This window comes from Odontesthes bonariensis, chromosome 3, assembly GCF_027942865.1.
Source record: "Odontesthes bonariensis isolate fOdoBon6 chromosome 3, fOdoBon6.hap1, whole genome shotgun sequence".
NCBI lineage: Eukaryota > Metazoa > Chordata > Actinopteri > Atheriniformes > Atherinopsidae > Odontesthes > Odontesthes bonariensis.
Window position 1 is genome coordinate 24,518,949 of NC_134508.1, and position 19,830 is coordinate 24,538,778.

Genomic DNA, 19,830 nt, shown 5'->3' on the forward strand with positions numbered 1-19,830 from the left:
AAACACAGCACTTTTGGCCGGGACATCAACTTTGCCCACAAGAGTAAGTCCTCTGGGGATGGACGGGGTTGTGGTCAGTTGGAGAATAGGGGATTTTCTAGTAGCAGGCAGATTACCTCTAGCAAGTACAAACCTGATGCTGCTAAGAATTCCCCTTTTCGTTCAGTTAAGCAAGATACAAGATACAAGATACAAGTTATTTATGTAATGGGTTGGGTCATACTCAGTACTCTTGTCCCCTTACTAATCAGTCTAAGCCATCCCTGTTTTGCACTGTCCCAAGGCCAACTAAATCTCCTTTTCAGGATGCTGCTCATACTGCACCAGTTTTGGTTAATGGTCAGCGTGAGATAGCCTTGCTAGATACGGGGGGATTTCAGACTGTGGTTTTGTCTTCCTTAGTACCTAGAGAAAAGTGGACTGAGGAGAAATCTCACATAAGCTGCATACATGGTAATAAACATGCATATCCAATGGCTGAGGTGTATCTGACGGTGGGGAGACACACATTTTTTTCGTCAGTGGCCCTTGCCTCAAAGTTGCCATATGCAGTTATTTTGGGTAATGATGTCCCCATTACTGCAGATCTCATCCAGCAGGCAGAACTACACCCTTACAGGGAACAGTCAGTGGCATGTTCAGGGAATGTGGCCCCACAGGAAGTGAGTGATGCCCTGTTGGCACAACCCTCAGAGTCCCAGCTTGAAGGAACATCAATGGAATACATCATGGTAACCACAAGGGCTCAAAGTGTACAAAATTCCTTGAGGGAGTTACCATTTTTTTGAGGAGGTATGGGAAATGGGGCCAGTTAAACCATCTAAATCCAAGGCTGAGAGAAGGAGAGCGAAGATGAGAGGTTCAGCCAGGCAAACGGATACCTTTCCTATACCATCTCAGCTGCTAGATTTTAATCTTCCAGCAAATGTGGGGGAACTTTAAAATGTTGGTTTGAGAAGTTGAAGGAAATACACAGGGCAGTCCAGGATTTCATGATGAGGCTACTTATGTAGTAAAAGGGGGAATTTTGTATCAGTGTAAGGGAGATGTGGAGTCCTTAGCATTGCCACAAGAGTTCAGAGAAAAAGTAATGGATCTGGGACACACAGGGCTGGACATATGGGATTTCATAAAACACTGTGTAGGATTGCCAGAAGATTTGTGTGGCCAGGGATGTATAGTCAGATATCACACACAAGTCTTGTGTTAAATGTCAGCTCACTTCAGGGAGGAGGGTTCAGCATGCCCAGCTTCTGCCCCTACCAATTATTGGTACTCCTTTTAAGAGAATAGGGATGGATGTAGTGGGTCCCCTAGAGAGAAGCTCAACAGGTAACAAGTACATATTAGTGATATGTGATTATGCCACTCGGTACCCGGAAGTTTTTCCCCTGAGGTGTGTAAAAGCCAGAAATGTTGCAAACTGTCTCAAGAGTAGGGATACCAAAAGAAGTTTTGACAGATTGTGGAACAAACTTTAGGTCTAAACTTTTAACGCAAGTTTATAAGTTGTTAGGCGTGAAGGGAATTAAGACCACCCCATACCATTCCCAGAGGGATGGGCTTGTTGAGAGATACAATCAGACTCTAAAGAATATGCTGCGCAAGTTTGTTTCCACTACAGGAGCGGATTGGGACCAGTGGTTGCCTTATTTGTTGTTTGCCTACAGAGAAGTCCCGCAGGCTTCGACAGGATTTTCACCCTTTGAACTACTGTATGGACGTCAAGTCAGAGGACCATTCACTGCATGAAAAGAGGGATTTGTGGATGTATGTGGCCCCTTACATGTCCGCATACGTTGAGCCCCTGCATTTGCGGTGGTAAAAGTGAAAACTTGGCCCAAATTGTCGCAAATTGACCTGGCAACTGCTCCCCCATGCCCCCCTCCCCTCCCCTACTTAGGAGAGCCTTTAATATGTAAATGCCAGTGATCAGGTCAGGAGCTGCCACAGTCATTTTCAAGTGGGGTGGGGTGAGGTGAGGTGGGGGGTGGGCAGGCCTGTTTCTACACGTTCATCACTATCACCTCCAACTCCAGCCAAGTTTGTTGCTGTGTTGTCTTGAAAAAGAAGAGGTGCACGCTGTCTGCTGGTGACAGGTGATGCATATCTGTTTTTTTTCTCCCAAACACCTCTTTTGTAATACCGCTTTTTGTGGGCAAAATTCAAGGATTCAAGGATTCAAAGGTTTATTGTCATGTGTGCAGTTAGAAACGTGTTTCCCTGAACAATGAAATTATTTTCTTTGTTGCCCGCACTGGATGTCCAAATGTATAATAATAAAGATAAGATAAAGATAAAATAAGCATGCAACAGCAATATTCTAAAAGGTTTCTTAAATAAAATAGAAATAAAAATATAGAAATCTGGCCTGTATACATAATGTGCAGTAGTGCGCTCAGTGTTTTATTGTGTATGGCTTAATTCTCAGTCACAATGGTCACAATATCACCGAGGTCTTTTCTTTGTCCTTGCAGAGTCCATTTTTGTGTCAAAACAGTGCAAATTGCCAGCTGTGGTCAGACAACATTAAATAGCAAAAGGACGGGAGGTTGTCTCGCGAGTATTCCGTGTAATGACGTATACGCATATGATTGGTGGAGCTTAACGGCTCGCATAAGCTCTCGTTCAATCACGTATGAGAAACATTGTGTCGTGCAGTGTAAACAAAAAGTTTAAGGAGCAGATCTGGCGGCAGAAAGGCAGACAGAAAGGCAGACAGAGTCCCGTGCTGTGAAAACTGCCCTGGTTTGCGGAATACAATGGCTGGAAGACGACTAGCTTTCAACTCCCCAGCAACTCTCTGCGGGTCTACAGGTTTGTGTGTTTTTTTCTACTTGCACATGACCATTTGATTGTTTAATTTTAGTCTTGTTGACACTGTACAGCACTTGGGACAGTTCTCGCTGATTTTAAATGTGCTGTATATTAAACTTACTTTCTCACTTGCTTACAGGCAGATAAAATGAAAGTCCTGTTGAATGCTATGATTGGAATGTCTCGTATGGTGGCCAGCACTGTGGATACGGTCGTGGAGAGGGTTCTGGAGGGAATCGACCAGAGATTCGCTAGGTTGGAGGCAAGATGGCCGTCGAGAACGGACTGGAGTTACATTCCAGAGAAGTTGAAGAGCGCACCCCCAAGAGAAGGCAGGATACAGAATCCGAAAATCGCGGTAAGAGTAGGTTATTGACTGTGGCTTTAGGCTAAACTCAACTTAATTGTGTCCATCACGTGAAAACCAGTGTGAGTTGCTTTATTTAAAAAAATGAATTTCGTGTTTTCAATTTATAGGAAGCAGTTCGCCGCCTGCATAACTCACCGTGGCATAATCCAGGTCAAGGGTAAGAATAAGTGAATGTTCTAATATCTAGTTGAGTTGGACCCGATGTTACGTTAATGCAGTTTTTTTTATTAACCATAGGCCTGTTGTTTTTACAGGCTACTGTCACCTCACAATATGGATGTAACGAGTCGCTTGAAGGAGGCGGTGTCAAACAGTCCGAACTTCAGAGAGGTAGACGGGGACACTATCGAGGGTGAGCGGCGCTGACTTTTACCACGGCTGGCACTGATACTTTTAAGCACTGGTCATTTTATTCATTCCTCTTGTTTGTTTGTTTTTAGCTGCGTGACGGACCTGTGTGCTGTGCTACAGGCGCGTCTTGAAGCCAACCCGAAATACTCCCAGTCTCACCACAGAAGAGTGAAAGAGAGTAAGAACATATACGCTGTCAATATGACTTTCGTTACTTTATAGACAAGTTGTCAATATGCTGTGCATGGATAGACTATGTTTTGATTATTTATTGGTTATTCCAACAGCTCCCAGAAGCCAGCTTCTGATCCAGGATGAGGACGTCTGACAACTCCCGCAGACCCTGCAGGGACCGGAGTAATGCGAAGAATGCGGATTCCAAACGGCGGCGTTTAGGCTTATTGTGTATATTGTAGGCTACAGCAGTGTGTGTGTATAGTTTTCAATTCTTTATTATCAACATGGTTCTTATTACAATGTAAGCTATGTACATTGTGTGGTATGGCAATAAAAGCGCTTTAAAAAAAAAAAAAAAGTTTCCTTTTTCATTCTCAATAGATTCACGTCATTCATGCCTGCATTCATAGCCTAGTCATAGTGCAGCTTATAAGAATGACGTGAATATATGAAGTACACAAACATCCCAGGAATATTAGTAATCATAATCACAATTATTAATCATAATTGCTGAATGACATGCCCATATAAAGTATGCATATATTAACCTTATTGGCCAATGGGCGGTCAGCTTTACAAGAGCTTTTTTATGTAATCACGTGCCTTTTTTGTCCAATACCAGCGAGGCCAGTGAGAGGTCCAGGCACTCTCACAGCGGGGTGCTAATCGCTGAGCCATTAGCACCCCGCTGTGAGAGCCCGCCGCGAGTCGGGTTCGTTTCCGACGATTTTCTCGCTCAACAAACTTAAAGTTTGTCTGCCTGCAAGCGCCCAGGTGCGTCCGAAAATTAGGCAAATTCGCGGAAGTTCACTGCCGTCCACAGTGACACAAATCCCTCTTTTCGTGCAGTGATTAGACCTCCTGAAAAACTACTGGGAAAATCCTGAATCTGCAGAAGAGAACATTGTGGCATATGTTGTCCAGATGCGGCAGAGGTTGGAGGAGATGACAGCCTTGGCACAGGAGTGTATGAGGATGGCACAACAGACCCAGAAAAGATGGTATGATCAGAAATCCAGAGAAAGGATCCTGAAACCAGGCCAGCAAGTCCTATTGTTGCTACCAACATTAGATAACAAGCTGCTTGCTAAGTGGCATGGCCCATATGAAGTGACGCGACAAAGGGGTAAGGTCACATATGAACTGTTATGCCTCAGAGTGAAAAAACATCAGACATTTCATGTGAATTTGCTGAAAGAATTTCAGGAGCGCCAGAGGCCAGTGCAGCACCTCTTGGTTTGTGATGTCAATGATGAGGAGGTGGATGAGAAGTTTTTGCCCTCCAATGACCCGTAGGCCAGTGTGGTTGATCTGTCTCATCTGTTAGCATCCCAGCAGGAGGAGGTTTCATCTCTGTTGGATCCAGAACTGTTTACAGAGACTCCAGGTTTTACAGACCTGGTGCAACATGACATCTACCTCAAGAAGGATTTTCCAGCACGGCAGAAGAGCTACGGGATTCCGGAGCGGCTGGTGCTGGAGCTGAGGAAAGAGATCAACTTGATGTTGGAACTTGGTATCATTGAAATATCAACAAGTGAATGGTGTAGTCCAGTGGTTCTGGTTCCAAAAAAAGATGGTTCTTTGAGATTTTGCATTGACTTTCGCTATCTGAATTCCTTGTCTCAGTTTGATCCATATCTGATGCCCAGAGTGGATGATCTGTTGGAGAGAGTGGGAAGAGCCAAGTATATCACTACACTGGACTTAAGTAAAGGATATTGGCAGGTGGCACTAGCTCCAGAGGCACGCAAGCTGACGGCATTCAGGACACCATTTGGTATGTACCACTTCAAAGTGATGCCATTTGGCCTTCAGGGAGCACCTGCCTCTTTTCAAAGACTTATGGATCATGTTTTGAGAGGCGTGTCAGATTTTTCAGCATCCTACTTGGATGATGTGGTGGTGTTTAGCCAAACTTGGGAGGATCATATGTTCGATTTACGACAGGTGTTGGGGTGCATCAGAAAAGCTGGACTGACCATCAATCCCCAGAAATGTGACCTGATCCAGCAAAATGAGTCACAGTGACCCAAATGTCAAAATTGAGATTTTGGTATCAAAAGAAAGGAATGGAAATAAGCTTTAAAATGATACCATAGTCAAAGTCATACGTTGGATGGTTTTCAAAATATGGCCATTTGATTTATGATCTTCCACCCTCTTTTTACGAATGAAAACCTGAGAAAATCGCGTTTAAAGTTTTTTCCCCGTTTTTTTGTTGATATTTTTCAAAATCCTGTGAATTTAAAGGGATAAACTCTTTATCTTAAAGCTTAATTTTACCAAAGTTATTTGTACACATATAAAATGGTATTAAACCAGACCGAAGCCCAAATGATTAGAAAATATTTATTTTTGTTCCCACACACTGCTTCACAGCTCGACATAGCCCTCGTCACCTCATTAATATCAGTCACAGGTTGCTCAATGACTTCATCGTCATCTTCCACATGAGTGGATGAATTCTTGCTCCTTTTCCATATCCGAGTCTTTGACATCGCTGTCACTTTCTTCTTCCGAAGATATCACCTCAGTAAAAAAATCAGTAACTAGCGCTAGCAAGTCTTGCTTTCCAGCAGCAGAGCTAAAATTGGACACCAAGAGAGTTTAAAGCTTTCGCTCTACTTTCTTTAGTGAATGACATTTTAAAACAAAAACACAGATCAACACACTACACTATACTACAGTACTACATGATACTAACATTGTAATATAAGACGATGACTTTTTTGACAATGACGAATATTGAGAGACTTTCTACGATTAGTTTAGGCTACACCAACACAGATTGCTAGTTTGACAGGAGTGATGGCTGGACCAATTGCGTGCACCAGTCACTCGAAACGTGACTTCCCGCCTATTGTGGGCCTTTGTGTCACTGTTTGTGTACATTTTTAAGCATTTTGATTGGTTTTATGAAGCGGGCAGAGATGTTTCAGAGGTAAAGGGAAATCCTCAGAGGTAATAGGAACGGTAGACATTAACGGGAGAGGAGTCGATGAATTTGTTCAACCTGTTCAATTTTAACGCATTTAATACAACTTGCAAGTCAACTTGAATTGTAATGTACGTGCCTTTCCTCAATTATATGGACTATACAACTTTGGGAGAAAAAAAAAGTTTTTTCAATCCATTGTTTTTTCACGTTATCTGCCCATACCTCAAAATAGAATGTTGCGACTTCTGACTCATTTCGCCAGAGATGGTCACAAAGGTGCCATTGCCCAGAAAGAGGTGGCCTATTTAGGCTATGTCATTGGATTTGGCAAGATTAGACCTCATGTGGGGAAGGTGGAAGCTGTCCATTCTTTTCCAGTACCTACTGCCAGGAAGAAGGTGAAAAGCCTCTTGGGCCTTATGGGATGGTACAGAAAGTTTATTCCTCAGTTTGCAGAGCGTTCAGTGGTGTTGAACAACCTCACGAAGAGCAAGTCACCAATTAAGATTAAATGGACGGCTGAATGTGACAGAGCATTTAAGGATCTTAAAAATGCCATCTGCATGGAGTCTGTTTTGCACACCCCAGATTTTGAGAAATCCTTTACACTACAAACCGATGCTTCTGGAGTGGGTCTGGGGGCAGTTTTATTACAGGAGGTGGATGGAGAGATGAAGCCTGTGGTGTTTCTGAGTCGCAAGCTTCTGGATCGGTAGACCAGATATTCAACAGTGGAGAAAGAATGTCTAGCAATGAAGTGGGCCATTGAATCATTGAGGTACTACCTGCTGGGAAGGCATTTCTTTTTGGAAACAGATCACCGGGCCCTCCAGTGGTTGCATCGTATGAGAGATGCAAACGCACGGATTGCTGGATGGTACCTCGCCCTGCAACCGTATAACTTCACAGTCCATTACAAGGCTGGAAAGACCAACACTGTAGCTGACTGTTTGTCTAGGATTCCTGAATGTTAAGGTACTGTGTTCTCAAAGAGAGGGGGGAGGTAATGTAATGAAGAGCTTCATTATGTTGTCTGGACACTTAAAATGATGTTGGAAGTATTATTGAAAGAACAGATTACACTGAAAGAGATTGGAGTATTTTATTAGTTTGTGGGGTTTAGGCAGTTTCTTCTCAGCTGGTACTGAGGATGACCTGTCCTGTGGAATAAACCAAATGAATAAATTAAACACTAGTATTGTAACTAATCTTTGTTTGAAGGTGTATTGTGAAGTAAATGACTTACCTCTGTCTCTTCCTCTGTAGGTGTTCAGGCTAAAAGATTCCCCGTGAGCCTGAGCACTGTTTTAAAGGTTCTGGAAGAGACCATTATGAGTTGAAGGGGAGAAGTAAATAATGTGCATTTTGAATGTTTGGTGTTAAAAACCCTAGTACCTAGATAGACTTGTTTTCAGATGTCTAGTGATAGTTCAGATGTCTAGTGATAGTGTTTGTTAAATAAAGTGAGGTTTTAGCTATTTTGTATGTATGTTAAAGCGATACAATGTAACTTCTCAAAAAGCCCACTCTGGAGCTCCCCCTACAGGCTTGGAGGTAATGTACGGTTACACTGTCGTAAATACAACATCCTTTCACTTTCACTTTTCACGTTTGTTGGCGAACCGGCGAGGAGTCAGAAGGTGCAAGCTATGTCGACCGAGAAGGTAAGAGTAATCAAATGTACCTGGGAGCGTGAGAGGGGTCTATTTGTTTTTGCGGTAGGTGTGCCAGAAAGCAATTTGAAGTACTTCCGCTCAGCTCCCGGGCCGCTACCGGGCCGCTACAGCAAAGTTACATAGCGCAGTTTTTCCAACTAAGACCCCCGAAGGGCATAGGAGACAGGCCAATCGTAATATTAAAACTCATTCTAGCCGCACAATTTTTTTCAAGCTGTTATTTTAAGGTAGAAATGTTACTGTATGTTTGTTTCCCCTGTTATGGTAGGTTTGTTAATGGGAGGGACTATAAAAGGCTACCGGTTGACAACCTGGGGTGGGCTGTAGTGAGGATTATATGTGACTTGTGTGACGAGGTTTACTCCATTGTAAATATTCAGTGTCGGTGAATAAAACACCTAGTGGGTTTGCACCTTTCCTCTGCCTCAAGCCTCCTGTTTAAGCCAGCCGCTAAGGGCCATCGTAACACATACTAAGTCCCTTTTTGCAAATATGCATTTCTACATATAAAACATACCACAAAGAAAGAAACAACAAAGCCAATATATTTTCAATTAAGACTATCCATCCATCCATCCATTATCTTCCGCTGGTCCGGGGATCGGGTCGCGGGGGCAGCAGCTTTAGCAAAGAGACCCAGACGGCTCTCTGCTACATAGTCTCTCCAACGTGTCCTGGGTCTTCCCCGGGGCCTCCTCCCAGTGGGACGGGCCCGGAACACCTCACCAGGGAGGCGTCCAGGAGGCATTCTCACTAGATGCCCGAGCCACCTCATCTGACTCCTCTCGATGCGGAGGAGCAGCGGTTCTACTCAGAGCCCCTCCCGGATGACCGAGCTTCTCACCCTATCTCTATGGGAGAGCCCAGACACCCTGCGGAGGAAACTCATTTCGGCCGCTTGTATTCGCGACTATATTTACCTTAATACTGGGATGAGCGGAAGCTGGCATGCATGTCCTTGACTTTCTTCATGTTGTAATCATAGTGAGACATTCAAGATGAGCATGGTTTTTGTGCTGGTTTTTGCCCTTTTTTAATTAAAAACTGATCCATTGTGCCTGCATCTCGCGCTAGCTAAAGGAGCTAGCGTGCTCTGCAGTCAAGTGTGACGGTGGTTTAAGCGGCTGTGTTGCCAGGTTTAACAGTGCCCCCTTTAGGAAACACCATTAAGCCTTAATTAATACTTAATAAAAATACTTAATACTACAAAAACGCAAACTTAATAAAAATACTTAATACTGTGCAGTATTCGCTGTATGTTATTTGAAAAAATGTATTGTTATTGTTACCATATTGTTATAAGCTACTATGCGAGTCCGAGCCACCAAATACAGTTTTTTTCAATCGCTAACAAGCGCTTGCCCATACTTCAGATACTTTTTCTAAACTCTTAACACAGACTCACACCTACAAAACACAATTGGCCAAATGGATAATTTTCTTCTCAAAAACACATTTTGTTAAATATATAATAACTCTTCATTTCAAAATAGAACACATCTTTCTCTGCACACATGAACTTTACCAAAACACTGGAAATCTGACTCAAAATTAAATTATTCTGTCAAAGAATAACACTTGTTTACACTTCACAAGGTACATGCAGTCAATCAAAGTACACCAGGGGCCCGTTGCACAAAAGTAGGATTTAGACATCCAGGATGAATTACTTGGCCAGGTTCAAGGAATCCAAAACATGGGCGCCCAGGCTTAGTTGGTTGCACAAAGGCCAAGCCAGGATGAGCAGACATGGATTCATTAAGCCAGGTGAAACCGATCCCGGATAAGTGCTGCACACGGCTTGCTTAAATAGACCCCACGATCGATCATAGATTCACTGATTCACCATGGCAACAAGGGTGGCGTATTTCTCCCCAGCGGAGCAAGAATTATTAATGGAAACCTATGAAGAGGTGAAGGAGAAAATAAAACAAAAAGGAAATACTGCCACAGTTAAAAAACAAAGGGAGCAAGCGTGGCAAACCATTATGACCGCCTGAATGCGTAAGTAGTGCACAAATACACACTCACCACTCCACTGAAACTATCACAATTAGGCTACAATCCAAATAAAATGTTAATTAACATATTGTCACCTTCCTAAAATAATCACCCAAGTCATTTTTTTGGCATCAAAGGTGTGGTCCAAAAAATGCCTAAGTCATTTATTTAATCTTAGTTTTTGTGAAAAACAATAAGTGTTCTTATGTCAAGCATCCTTTGATACATACTTACTGACTGAAATGATTATTTTATGCTATAATTTCACTTTTGGGGGAAGTTTTTTGTGTTTCCTGAAAAACCTTAAAAAATGACTTATGCGATTATTTTAGGAAGGTGACGATATTTGAAAACATATTTGTAGCCTACTTTGATTATGAATAAGTTGAAATTGACTGCATGTGAGTGAAACCATCTAAATGTAACTCCATGCTCCTCCACTGTTTCATTGTGTGTGTGTGTGTGTGTGTGTGTGTGTGTGTGTGTGTGTGTGTGTGTGTGTGTGTGTTTTTGTGCGTGTAGATTTAACATGACTGGGCCAAAACGGACATGGCAGCAAGTCAAAGTGAAATATAAGAACATCCTGCAGAATGGTAAGTCCCCTGACAAATACTTAAAGGGACACTATGTAATAAATTAAGTCATTTATTAGCTCAAATCAACATATTCATTCATAAGTTAGTCCTCATTGGTGTAAAATGATCTCTGTCAAAAATCTCACTTATCCTCCTGAGTGAAGAATAACTTGTCTGTATCTACATAGAGCAGGTAAGCTCTATGGAGGCTGCCATGTCCTTCCGGTCTATGAAAAATGACGAAGTGCCGAGAGGGACATAAAGCACTTCGAATCGCGATTTCCCCACCAGGCCTACAAGCAGAAATGACGTCATTGTGACGTCATTTCCGCCAAATGGCTTACAGCCGCTAATGCTAAATAGATTTTATTCCTTGGCACATATGTCTTTGTGTTCATTAGCTTTCTTTTTGTAAGTGCATCATCTTCTTCTTTTTATTATTATTCCTATGCTCCCCCTGGATATCTTCTTTTTGGCGTTATGCTCACATTTGTAAACTGTTATTTTGTTGATTTACTAATAAAGTTTAAAAAAAAAAAAAAAAAAAATGCTAAATAGATTTTATCTCGTAAATGATCCCACTAATAATGCATTGATTGTTACCAAACTTCTGCCGTAGTACACATAGGCTCTTAACTCACAAAACGAGGCATTAGAAAGTTTGTAAGTTTACCGGGAGTTTATTTACCGCTGCTAATGCTCCTATTGCTAACGCAGGCTAATGCTAACGCTGCGTCGACGTCACTTCCGGTAACTCCCGGAATATGACTAATTGCATTGCTTGCACACCAAAGGAGATGTTATGTTATCTGACATGTTATCTGTCATCTGTATTCATAGTGTTGTTGTATGTGTGTTATGTAATCCTTTGTACTGTGTGTCTTGATTTCTTTTTGTTTGTATGGACCTTGAGTCTGAAGCTATAGCTTCTTGAATCTTGACACATTCCGCTTGCCGTAGTTCAAGAAGTTGCAGCGCACATTTGAAAACGTGAGGCGCTAGAGAGCAAATTCATTCAACTTTGCAAAATAAAATTGCACCACTAGATGGGGGAAGAAATTACATAGTGTCCCTTTAACAAGTGTACTTTTTATTAAGAATGTGCCTGCCCACACATTGCCTGTACTGTGCATTAATTGGTTTAACATCTTATCATTTCAGATGGTATGCAATGCTGACTATTTGATCAGTAATGTTGTGGCAAAGTGGCCCGGCTCGGTCCACGACTCCCGAGTGTTTCGGAACTCGGAGATCTATCGGCGCCTATCACAAGGTGAGCCACAGAACCTCTATTGATAACCACTTTTAACATAATGGCTGTGTTAAGAATGTCACTACTTATGAGGTTGTGATGGTAACATTTTGTATTCACAGGTGAATTCCTGGGTGTATTGCTGGGTGACAGAGGGTATGCCTGCCATCCTTTTCTGCTCACTCCATTTGCAGACCCTCTGGAGGCACAACTGGCATACAACCATACCCATGCCAGAACAAAGGCCCGGATCGAAATGACATTTGGCCTACTGAAGGCATGCTTTCAGTGTCTGACCCACCTGAGAGTCAGCCCAGACAGGGCATGTGATATCATTGTGGCCTGTGCTGTCCTTCAGAATGTGGCCTGCCTGAGAAAAGAAAGGGGCCCCAGAGTGCCAGCTCTCAGACTCGGACAATCCTGCCATCTTCCCAGATGACGACTGTGGTCGGCTGGTCAGAGACCAATATGTGTTCAATTATTTTAATTAATATTGCATGTTCATTTAAGTTGGGCCTGCAATGGCAGAGGAATTTTTGTTAGGTTTTTGTGCTGTATAGGCAAGGCAATTTTATTTGTATAGCCCATTTTTACAAACAGTTTGTCTCAAACTGCATGCTTTGATTCTGTGCTTTTTGTCTTTTAGAGCACTGTGTGACTTCAGTTTTGAAAGGAGCTGATGGTTTACTTGCTTTGATTCATCCTTGTTCAATAAAGGAACATCATGGTACTCTCTAATGTGTATTTATATTTATATGGCGATGTACTTTATGTGTAGTCTGTGGGAAACTAAATTATCTAGTGGTTCATCTAAAATCATCAGTTATCTAAAATGATTGTAATTAATGATCACAAATGTTTCAATAATGATAGTGGGTATAGTTAAATGTTTTAACAATATGTTCTAGGCAGTGGAATAAATATTGGTTTCCATTTGTGGCGACCGCTGACTGAGATAAGGAATGAGATTAAATAGATCCTGGAACTTAGCCTGGTCTGGAGCAGGCTAGCTTCACAGACTAAATCTCCATGGTAACTTAGGTCTGAACATATCCCACTTCCCTCTATCCCACTTTTGTGCAACTGGATCACGGATAAGTTGATCCAGGATAGCCAACATATCCCGGCTTAATCCCTTATCCTACTTTTGTGCAACGGGCCCCAGGTTTCAAAATTTCAGTTTTACAGGTATTTGCATGCAAAACATGAAATCCACCGTTTTTTCACAAAATTTCTTGGTTGGGAACTGTATGTCCACATGTAATGTTCACATTCAAAGGCATTCCAGTAAAAAGCATATGTTTTTTTTTTCCTTTACTGTTTACTACAGGAGGTACAGTAGAAATACTGTTTACAATATGATAGAACAGAAAACAGTTCACTTACAGTGAACAAAATATCCATGAAACACACAAGAGCATTCTGAACAAAAAAAAACAGCAAAAAGCCCAGATAAAAAAAAGGGGGGGGGGGGGGGACTAAAACAAGCACAAAATTACTGTATCTAATCTCTGCGATCTTCAGGGTTAGGCCACATGTTTTAGGCATTTGATATTATCCAAGGCGATGCACCTGGGATAAAACCGCTTGGTATGTAGGATCCATCCTTGGCAATCATCAACTGTGATGTCCCTGCAGCCAGCATCCATGGCTTCAAGGAGGGACATCTGGTCATGTGGCTGATGGTCATAAACGTTCCACCTCATGCAGAAAAGAACTCCTCTATGGGGGTTGTGGAAAGGTGAATAGGGTGGAAGGAAGAGACGTACCAGTCTTGGGTGGACTTCAAACCATGTTGTTATTGCTTGCGAATGATGGAAAGCCACATTGTCCCAGGTGATTACAAAGGTCCTCATGTTTTCACCCTGCTGATCCTGCTCTGAAACCAGGCGCTGGTGGAGATCATTGAGAAAGGCAAGGAGGCGCTCGGTATTGTAGGGTCCAACCTGACATCTGTGAAGGAGTAAAGGCTGATTTATGCTTCAGACGCAAAGCCTCTGACGCTCGGACGCAGAGCCTCTGCGAGCGTCAAAATCTTGACCACTCCCCCACGCAGAGGCTCTGCGCGCGTTGTCGTGCACCTCAGAAAAATCCTGACTACGTGACAGACGCACGTAGACCACCAACGGAAGTGCGCAGACAAAAGCGGCTGTGATTGGTCCTCGGTGTGCCTTTCCGGTTGTCTGTGTGGCTTCCTCCTTTGCATTTTCGCCAACTCCAATAAAATAAGCTGTTCTTCTTCGATGTCGAGCAACTCCAGATCCATATCTTGCATACACTTTTTTTTTTTTTTGAAAGATAAACACTTCCGCCGGCGCCGCCGAAGTTCTCGTCACCGCCCACCGAAATTCTCGCGAGGGGAAACTGCTGTGCGTCCCGAGAAATTCCAGACCGAGGTTGCAGAACCATAACATGAAAAGTGGTTCGCGACCAGAGCAAAGCAACACGTCAAGACGATAGACGCAGAACTATAATCCGCCCTTAATCCTGCATTTGCAATTGCTGCACACATGGTAATGTTTGCCCCTCTCTGACCTGGCACATCAACTGTGGCCCTTTTTCCACTTACATTTCGTCCACGTCGACGCCTTTTGGCCAGATTGAATCCTGCCTCATCTATGTATATGAATTCATGAGGGGCCTGGTTGGCCTCCAATTCCATAACTCTCTGAAACAAAGTTTATGTAAATCTCATTACTGTATACCATACTATACTGTAGCCTATTACTGTGTAGGTTACCTACTTGCAAAGTCCAAAGCTTATAGAACTGGACATTGAATTGAATATACAGTACTATACCTGGATATATTGTCGTCGTAGCGCCTTGACTCTCTCACTGTTCCTCTCAAAGGGAACAGTGTAGAGCTGCTTCATCTGCACTCTGTGTTTGGACAATGTCCGAATAACGGTTGTGAGGCTGATGCTATCGATATTGTCAAATATCTCATGGTCCTCCATAATTCTAGTTTAAGTTAAGTGACTTTATTTATACCCGAAGGTAGATTTGGTCCTCCGCTTTTAACCCATCCAGGTTGGCACCTGTTGACACACACGCACAGGGTCATACACTCAGAGACAGATGCCAACATGGAGCGGTGGGCAGCCATGAAAGCGCCCGGGGAGCAAGGGGGTACGGTGCCTTGCTCAAGGGCACCTCAGCCGTGACAAGGAGATGGACTGACACCCCTCCAGCTATCAGTTCCACCAAGCGAGAGTGGGAATCGAACCGCCAACCTTCCGGTTATTGGACGACCGACTCTAACCACTGATTTACCACTGTAAATTTCATGTAGTTTTGGAAGACGTTGTATTCTTTAGAGGGACAAAAAAATCAACATATGCATTACTGTATGCCCTTATTGACATGTCAAGTGGGAATAGAAATAATCCATGTAAAATGCAATACTTACCTGTTGGTTTGTTGAAAGATGCGTATAATGGACTGATATCACTGCAGAAGAAGAGGTTTTTACACTGTATCTAAGGTTTGGAATATTGTTTTTGCTATTGTGGGATGTTGTGTGTTAACATTCGTAAATAATACAAAAAGAATCCATCATTTTGTTGGGGGGTATAGCTTGTCTGTTAAGGAAATGTGTTTGACTGCTGTGTGAAGTTGGCACCCCATATGTTGAAAATATGAATAAAACCATTTTGGTTCGTTTGTGCAGGCAAAATCAGCGTTTGTGCACAAACCGTCTTGAAGATATTTAAATTTTAAGAGGTTGGTGACCTTAGGTCACTCAGCACCCCATTAACATCCAAATGACTCGGAAATGGTTGGAATCGTTTGTGCACGTTTGTGCAGGCAAAATTAACATTTGTGCACAAACCATTTTTATGTTGTTTAACTTTTAAGTTTTTGAAAGTAGGTCACCCAGCACCCCATCAACCTCCAAATGACTCGAAAATGGTTGGAATCGTTTGTGCATTGTTTGTGCACGTTTGTGCAGGCAAAATGAATGTTTGTGCACAAATAGTTTTTTTTATAATTTAACTTTTAATTTTTTGAAAGTAGGTCACTCAGCAACCCATCAACATGTCTTGGCAGTCATTATTTACGAGAGGTGTAAAAACAGACACAATGAAGAATGCTGACACACTGACCTTCACCTCTCAATGCACTTCTCCAAACTGTCCACGCCATGAATCAAGGAGCTTGCCTCTTGTCCCTGTGAATTTCAAACTTTGGGCAGAAGCTGAATAAAAGATCTCCAGGCAGAAATTGAAGATGGCCTCCATGTCCACCCCGCAGCCATCAGCCAGTTGATGCAGCTGACTCCTCATCCGAAGTGCCAAGGTGTGATGTTGTGTTTACACACACTTATGCTACAGGAGAGGCCCTGTTTGTGGAGTTGGGAACAAATCATCACTTCATGCTACCTGTGTGAAGTTGGCACCCCATATGTTGAAAATATGAATAAAATCATTTTGGTTCGTTTGAGCATCGTTTGTGCACGACTGTGCAGGCAAAATCAGCGTTTGTGCACAAACCGTCTTGAAGATATTTAACTTTTAAGAGGTTGGTGACCTTAGGTCACTCAGCACCCCTTTTAAGCTTGAAACTCCCAATCAGTGCATTAGAAGCAAGAAAAGATTATCAATTGACTTCTGTTTAAGCACTTTATTAGCATGACTTGGATGACTTAGAATCTACACGAACATATAATCAGAAGCATGTTGTCAAACCACATTATTACCTCCGCTCAGGAGGTTATGTGTTCGCCCGAGTTTGTCTGTCTGGATGTTTGTCTGTCTGGATGTTTGTCTGTCTGGATGTTTGTCTGGATGTTCGTGCTACAATCTTGCGACCTGCCACAAGGTGGCGGGGCTTGGTTGTTTCGTTGTCGTTGAGGGAGGGGTAGGAGGGGGTGCGCAGGGGGGAAGGTAAACACAAATGGAAGCCGTCTTTGCCGTTTCTGAGAAGTCCCATCTGAAGTAAACCTTTTCAATCGGAACACGAGCCAGCTGAATCTATGCACAAGTTTAAGTAGACGCATCGCTTTCTCTCGGACGAGGTGGATAACGAACATTCCTTAATTTGAAAAGGTGAGTTGATTATTAGCCTAGGCCTATTATAATTGGCTCATTCCACGCCAATTGAACAAATCTTTACGCACTTATGTCCATGCTCCTTTGAAATCCAAAGGACTGAAATCTCATTTCAGTGAAGTGGAATCCTTTCCAATTTACAGATCGTTTTATGGGGGGAGGGGGGTCTTGGTGTTGCTCAGCCATTGTTTTTTTTTTCCTGAAAAGTTCTCAAAGGGATAGCGTTAGGGGTGGGCGATATGTATCGTTTGCGAAATTATCGTGAATGTTGTTTTGACGATGAGTAATTTTGCAATATCGAGATATAGGCAAAAAAAAAAAAATTTTTTTTTTTTTCAATCGCCAAAAATCAATAAAGTGCGGCGCCAGTGGTCCTCTGCCCTTACCACGGCGCCACGCCCTGCTTTGAACGCTCTAATTTTTTCAAAATAAACGCTTCGGACCCCGCGGGACACTCAGCTAAGAGCATGGAGGGGGCGCCGAGAGGCAGGGGCTGGAACAGACGGTATCTCGCCTCGCGGCGGACCGTCAGCTCGATCCCGAGATCCAACAACAAGCTTTTTAACTGCAGCTACTTTAAGATACGCTATTGGAGCTGGAATTACCGCGGCTGCTGGCAACAGACTTGCCCTTCAATTGATCCTCGTTAAAGGATTTAAAGTGTCCTGTATTGTTATTTTTCGTCACTACCTCCCCGAGTGGGTAATTTGCGCGCCTGCTGCCTTCCTTGGATGTGGTAGCCGTTTCTCAGGCTCCCTGTCCGGAGGGAGAAGAAGCCTGAGAAACGGCTCGAGGTTATCAGTCACCAAAGCGGCCGGGGCACCCCGAGAGGCACCCCGCATGGGTTTTGGGTCTAATAAATGCACGCATCCCCGAAGGTCAGCGCTCGTTTTGCATGTATTAGCTCTAGAATTGCCACAGTTATCCAAGTAACGGTAGAGCGATCAAAGGAACCATAACTGATTTAATGAGCCATTCGCAGTTTCACTGTACCGGCCGTGTGTGCTTAGACTTGCATGCTTATGTTCATTTTATTGTGATCTTAACGCAAGTTTTAATTTTTTTTTTTAAATATCGTCAAAATATCTTTATCGTGAAAATCCTAAAAAATATCGAGATATTTTTTTTTGCCCATATCGCCCACCCCTAGATAGCGTAACAGCTCTATGCCTACCTACAACATGCGGTAGGATGCTGGTAGGGCCTTTCAGTGGATGTAGTGTGCTGCAAAATGCTCATGTTTGCTACATGATCCAACCAATGTCCCTCAAAGTTATTATTACCTCCGCCCAGGAGGTTGTGTGCTCGTATTGTGGTATTTTTTTTACATCTTTTTTATTTATTTAAATCTGGAAATATTTTTTTTACATAAGTGCATTTGCAAATCACAGTATGGCATAAACAATCACATTTTCAATCCCAAAAACACAGGTGAGCTAAACAGACCACAGGTAACAAGGTGACAGAGTAATTCTAAAAAAGACAGATGTAATTTGGTTAACACTATGGTTCATCTGTGATTGTTTCAGACCATTCACTACAATATATGAGTGGATAAAAAAAATGCGCTTATAAAACAAAGCTTCCTTGGTGGAGGTCTGCACTCTCTGAATGCATTTCTAGTATTAATTTATGTTTTACTCTTTGCCAAGAATTTTTTTTTTTGCAGTGTCCACTTGGGCGATGCTAAACTTTTCACGGTTATTTTTTAATGTTTTTTTCCCCCTTTAATTTTTAGGGTTGAGAAAAATTGGGGACTTTAAGGTAAAATTTCCACTGCTACTTCAAAAATAACATGTTTTTACTAGTGGTGGGCCGTTATCGGCGTTAACGTGCTGCGATAATTTGAGAGTCTGATTGGGCTATATAAAAAATATCGTCGTTAATCTATTCTCAAAGTTGGGTTAGGAACTGGGTCAAAATAGGTAAGCAAACTGTGATGACTTTTACCTTGATATTTTAGCTCGGGTGTAGGCCGATGTACTTTGTCTGCCGTTAGGTGTGATGAAAACAGAAGAACGCCACTTTGCAGAAGCCTGTGCTAGGCAGTTTATGGAGGTCGCTAATCTGTGGGGGATAGTTGACAAAATCTGCTCTGTTGGAACAGACAGCGCTCCTAATATGGTGGCCACAGGGAGGATACTGCCCTTCGAGCATCTGCCGTGTGTTGCACGTTGTACAGAGAGCGATTGTAATCTCACTGCGAGAAGGGGTTTTTGATGCTGCACTTGCCAAGTGTCGACAAATGGTGGGACATATCAAACACAGTCCGGCCAACGCAGACGAGCTGAAAGTCCAGCAAACCTCCCTTGGGCAAGTTCAGGAGCCGCTCGTGCAAGATGTTCCAACACGGTGGAATTCCACCCTCGAGATGATCAAGCGCGTGTGGCGCAACAGAGACGCACTGCACACAACGCTATCTCAACAGCAGCACCATCTGGCCCTCCCAACAAGTGCTGAATATGAGAAGTTGGCGAAGCTAGAAAAACTGCTGGAGCCATGCATGTGAATAAGCTGGTCTGCCTGCTGCGTGTACACCAAGAGCGACCTCGCTGGAGAAGCTTCGCTTGAGAATTTGCTTTGGTAGCTTTGGTAGCTCGTGACGTCACATTTAGAA

At 42.9% G+C, this 19,830-nt stretch overlaps 1 long non-coding RNA gene across 1 annotated transcript; it reads left to right on the forward strand.

Annotated features, from left to right (window-relative positions):
* The first annotated feature begins 3,486 nt into the window (after positions 1-3,486).
* On the forward strand, positions 3,487-3,994 carry LOC142377847 (uncharacterized). Its single transcript, XR_012769563.1, has 3 exons — positions 3,487-3,539; positions 3,628-3,716; positions 3,826-3,994. It is a non-coding gene; the product is annotated as an uncharacterized LOC142377847 (long non-coding RNA).
* The last annotated feature ends 15,836 nt before the right edge of the window (positions 3,995-19,830 follow it).